A 5,558-nucleotide genomic window follows, 5' to 3' on the forward strand; every position below is an offset into this window, starting at 1 on the left:
GTCAGAGAGTGGGATGGGGGGAAGCGGGGAATGATCGTCCGGAGAATGGGATGGCACTGTTTAGAGGGGATTTGAGGAAAAAATGTTTCACCTCGAGGGTGGTTGGAATCTGGAACACACTGCCTGAAGGGGTGGTAGAGGCAGGAACCCTCACAACATTTAAGAAGTATCTAGATGAGCGCTCAAAACGCCACAGAATACAAGGCTGCGGGCCACGTGCTGGAAAATGGAATTAGAATAGATAGGTACTTGATGGCCGGCACGGACATGATGGCCGAAGGGCCTGTTTCTGTGCTGTATAACTCTCTGCTCTATGAAACCTCACTGAATTACAGAGGGTGTGCAGCACTGTCAGAGGTGCTGTCCTTCTGATGAGACTTCAAACAGCGCAACGTTCTCCGAGTATCAACCAAAACATGTCCATTGTGTAGATATGTGCCATATTTGCTTATGAAATGACAGTCACTGCTCCGAAAGTAATTCACTTTAGGTGAATTAAGATGACTTGGTACTATATAACTGGCGAATGCACAAGAAGGAGCGGGGGACTGTTGGGGGTGGGACGGAGGCGCCGATCGCAACCTTTGAGGGGATTTTTGGGTCGAAGTTGTTTTCTGTGATAAATTGAGTAGCTCCATCTTTAATCCTGGCAGCTGCCTGAATGTCACAGACAGTGACGTTTCAGTGGAAGAGGCTGCATTTGCGCATGTGCTAGTACAGCGTCACCTGGTGGTTGCGTTGTCAGCAAATGCAGCGTTTTAACTTTGGCTCCACGATGACATTTTTTTCCTCAATTAAAATAGGTCTTGAGTGCCTTAATAACTTCTTCACATGTAGCCTTCTGTTCTTCATGAGGATGTTGCCTGCACACTCCCTTCATTGCAGACAATAGCGTACTGACCTGTTCCATGTCTGGCTTCTGCACGAGACCCGATACCTTGCAAACCTCTGGAACCATCTCGGCCACTCCTCGGCTTGGTTCAGTCCAGTGACCTTTTCAAAGGTACAGGCAAAGATTTCTCCATCTTCACTTTGGTTTACTGTGGCCCCCATATAATATTCTGATATCTGTCAAGGCTTAGTACAGAATTTATAAGAATCTGACGTTTAAAATAACCTGAGTTTACTCTACACATCTTGCATTGAAGGTTTCATCTACAACTCTCCATGAGGTGCCGTACAGATTATATTACATCACTTCCTGTGATGATGCACATAGTCTATTTATATAATCTGCCCAGTAACAACCCAATGTCCACTCTTATATTATTGTACAGATGTGAGAAAAGCTGAGGATGGGAATGGAACGTCTGAATGAAGATTTCATGATGCTGATGATGGAAATGAGGCTGATCTGTTCCCCATTCCACAATCCCTTTATTTCTGTGCATGTTTCTCGATGCTGTTTCAACCAAATTGAAAAAGAATCACAAATCCTCCTCTGGAGCCTCAGGTATCCATTAAGAAAAGGCATGGTGGCCAAGTGGTAAGGCGTCAGTCTCGTAAACTGAAGATTACAGGTTCAATCCCTGTCCGTGCCTTGTGATTAGTTTTTCACTTTAAATGTGATGTTTCCACAAAAGATGTCTGTTGCATTTGTTTCGGCCATCTGGAAATCAGTGTCATGTTATACTTTATCCTGGATGCGGGGAAGAACATGAGGAGTAGCCACATGGTCCCGTGAGCCTTCTCTGCCATTGATAGAGTGAAAATAACTGAGGTCCAAGCACTGAACCTTATTACTGTGCATTTGCTTGATATTTAACAGAGCTATTCTATTAATCCCACATCCCGCACTCCTGTCCTTTCCCCCATTGCCCTGTTAGATTTTCCATGTCAGGTATATATCCAATTCCATTCAGAGTTTACATTGAATCTGCTTCCACTGACCTTTCAGGATTGCATTCCAGACCAGAACAACACACTGCTGAAAAAACAATCTCCTCATCACAACTCGAATTCTTCTGTCAATTACTTTAAATGTGTTTCCTCTGGTTACTGATGCTTCTGTCACTGGCAACACTTTCTCCTTCTTCACTCTATCAAAACTCTTCAGGATTTGCATTTCCTGCTGCCTTTGCTGATATAACAAGGCTGAGCACACATCACCAAAAGGAATATGATTGGCTCTGAATCACATTTATCCTTCCTGTCAATCTGATGTGGATCTTGTATTTTCCCGGAACCAAACAACCTGAGCAACAAGTGTGGGTTCCAGTGATTCCCACCGCTCTGAGAGAGAGAGGATGTGATAATGAGCCAGATAGAAGAAAGGAGTGAGATAGAGAGTAAAATAGCCCTGGTCTGTTTCTACTAACCCCCGGCCCCCTACTTAAAATGGCATCATTTTCTCCTGCCTCTCCACATTCTAATCCATTGATTAATGCAATCCTTTCATCTGGAACATAGAACAGTACAGCACAGTACAGGCTCGTCGGCCCACGATGTTGTGCCGAACCTTTAACCTACTCTAAGATCAAACTACCTACATACCCTTCATTCTACTATCATCCATGTACCTATCCAAGAGTCGCTTAAATGTCCCTAATGTATCTGCTTCTACTACCACCGCTGGCAGTGCATTCCACGCACCCATCACTCTGTGTAAAGAACCTACCTCTGACATCTCCCCGAAACCTTCCTCCATCACCTTAAAATTATGCCCCCTGGTGATAGCCCTTTCTGCCCTGGGAAAAAGTCTCTGGCTATCCACTCTATCTATGCCTCTCATCATCTTGTACCCCTCTATCAAGTCACCTCTCATCCTTCTTCATTCCAATGAGAAAAGCCCTAGCACCCTCAACCTTTCTTCGTAAAACATACCCTCCAGTCCAGGCAGCATCCTGGTAAATCTCCTCTGCACCCTCTCGAAAGCTTCCACATCCTTCCTATAATGAGGCGACCAGAACTGAACACAATATTCCAAGTGTGGTCTAACCAGGGCTTTATAGAGCTGCAGCATAACCTCGCGGCTCTTAAACTCAATCCCCCTGTTAATGAAAGCTAACACACCATATGCCTTCTTAACAACCCTATCAACTTGGGTGGCAACTTTGAGCGATCTATGGACATGGACCCCAAGATCCCTCTGTTCTTCCACACTACCAAGAATCCTGTTTTTTAGCCTGTATTCTGCATTCAAATTCGACCTTCCAAAATGAATCACTTCACACTTTTCCAGGTTGAACTCCATCTGTCCCTTTAATTCCTGTTTCCTAATCCATTGATGTTTCACAATGTACTGAACTGTCCCAATCCATTGATATAACTCAGTCTATAGAATTTCCCAATCCACTGATATTTTCCAGTCCATTGACTTTCCCAATCCATTAATGGTTCCTGACCATTAACATTCCCAATCCATTTATATTGCCTGTGATTTCAAAGCAACTGTGGAATACAAATAGTATCAGTATTATCAGATACATCGAGACGAGGTGCAATAGCCAAGTGGACAGATGTCAAGTTTATAAAGAAAAAAGCACTGGCTCGATATTTGTTCAGTCGATCACTGGATCTGAACTCTCAACCTACTGTATTTCTGTGGGTCTGCTGACTTGTATATGTGAAGAACCATTGGATGTTTCTCAATCCTCTGACTTTTCTCATTCTTGTGCCATATTTGTTCCTTTGGGTTCACCAGTGAAGAAAATTATTCCCTATTACATTTGGTGAAGACTTTAATAACCTCACATCCTTGTGTCTCACCATCTCAGGTCAAACTCCCTGCAGAAACTTTAAACATTTAACTATTCTGCTGGAAACATTTTCAAGAGCGCAGCCATTCCTTCATTACGCTTCCTTCTTTGACATGTGATTGACAAATACGTGTGTAATGGAGAGAGAGAGAGAGTGAAAAAAAAAAGAGAGAGAGAGTGCGATAGAAAGTTAGAGGACCAGCTAAAGACAGATAGAGAGAGAGAGGCAGAGAGAGGTAAAGCGATAGACAGAGAGAGAGAGAGAGAAGGAGAGAGAGTCATTGAGTCATGGAGTCACTACAGTACAGGAAGTCATTTTGCCCATCAAGCCCATGTAAATCAATCCATTCAGTCCCATTCCCCCGCTCTATCCCCATCGCCCTGTAAGTTATCTAAACCTGTCATATTTATTATAGTCTTGTACATGTCTATCAAATCTCCCCTCAATCTCCTTTGCTGCAGGGAGAACAACCCCAGCTTCTCCAACCTAACCTTACAGCTAAAATCCCTCATGTCTGGAACCATTCTGATAAATCTCCTCCACCCTCTCAAGGACACTCACATCCCTCCAAACGTGTGTTGACTAGAACTGGCTGCAATTCTCTGGTTGTGGCCCAACTAGAAATTTATACAGGTTCAGCATAACTTCCCTACTTTTGTCCTCAATACCTCTATTTATGAAGGCCAAGATCCGATATGCTTTGCTAACTACTTTCTCAATGTGTCCTGCCACCTTCAAAGAACTATGCATATGAATCGCCAGGTTTTTATTCCTAAAAATATGCTTTATTCATATAAATCTGTAAAAAATGCATTATACAACAGTTCAAAACAGCACCAAGTTGACATTCCAAAAAGTGCAAAGGAAATCAGTTTTCTTCAATACAGGAGTGAGTTGCCTCACAACCCTTCCACTCCGTTTTACCTGACATGGACATTTTACAGCAAACCCATATCTGGTGTATACAGCACGAGGGGTTTCCCATGGGTCCAGCTGCTCAGTTCACTATGGCGGGGGGACCTTACACAGTGGTCTTTCCCCATTGAGCCTTTGCAGTGGCTACCCCAAGCTTTAGTGTGTCCCTCAGCACGTTGTCCTGGATCTTGGAATGTGCCAGTCTGCAAAACTCGGTCGTGGACAACTCTTTGCGCTGCAAGACCAGCAGGTTTCGGGCAGACCAAAGAGTGTCTATCACCAAATTGATGGTCCTCCAGCAGCAGTTAATGTTTATCTCGGTGTGCATCCCTGGGAACAGCCCATAGAGCACAGACTCCTGTGTTACAGAGCTGCTTGGGATGAACCTCAACAAAAACCACTGCATCTCTTTCCACACCTACTTTGCAAAGACACATTCCAGAAGGAGGTGGGCAACTGTCTCTTCCCCACCACAGCCACCTCGAGGGCCGTGTGTGGAGGGGGCGAGACTTCGGGCATGCAGGAAGGATCTGACAGGAAGGGCTCTTCTCACCACCAGCCAAGCTACATCTTGGTGCTTGTTTGAAAGTTCTGGTGATGAGGCATTTTGCCAAATGACTTTGGCAGTCTGCTCGGGGAACCATCCGACCGGATCCGCCATCTCCTTTTCCCGTAGGGCCTTGAGGACATTCCGTGCAGACCAGTGCCTGATGGATTGGTGGTCAAAGCTGTTTTCCCGCAGAAACATTCCCACGAAGGATAGCAGGTACGGCACGGTCCAACTGGATGAAGCGATCCGCGGCAATGTGACCAGACCCATCCTTCGCAAGACCGGGGACAGATAAAACCTCAGCACATAGTGACACTTGGTGTTTGTGTACTGGGGCTCTACACACAGCTTGATGCAGCTGCACACGGAGGTGGTCATCAGGATGAGGGCGACA

The 5,558-nt window shown here is 45.0% G+C and overlaps 1 non-coding gene across 1 annotated transcript; it reads left to right on the forward strand.

The window, feature by feature from the left end:
- Window positions 1–1,469: 1,469 nt before the first annotated feature.
- On the forward strand, window positions 1,470–1,541 carry trnat-cgu (transfer RNA threonine (anticodon CGU)). The gene has a single exon. It is a non-coding gene; the product is annotated as a tRNA-Thr (tRNA).
- The last annotated feature ends 4,017 nt before the right edge of the window (window positions 1,542–5,558 follow it).

The sequence above is a fragment of the Heterodontus francisci genome, chromosome 35 (assembly GCF_036365525.1).
Source record: "Heterodontus francisci isolate sHetFra1 chromosome 35, sHetFra1.hap1, whole genome shotgun sequence".
In the NCBI taxonomy this organism is placed as follows: domain Eukaryota; kingdom Metazoa; phylum Chordata; class Chondrichthyes; order Heterodontiformes; family Heterodontidae; genus Heterodontus; species Heterodontus francisci.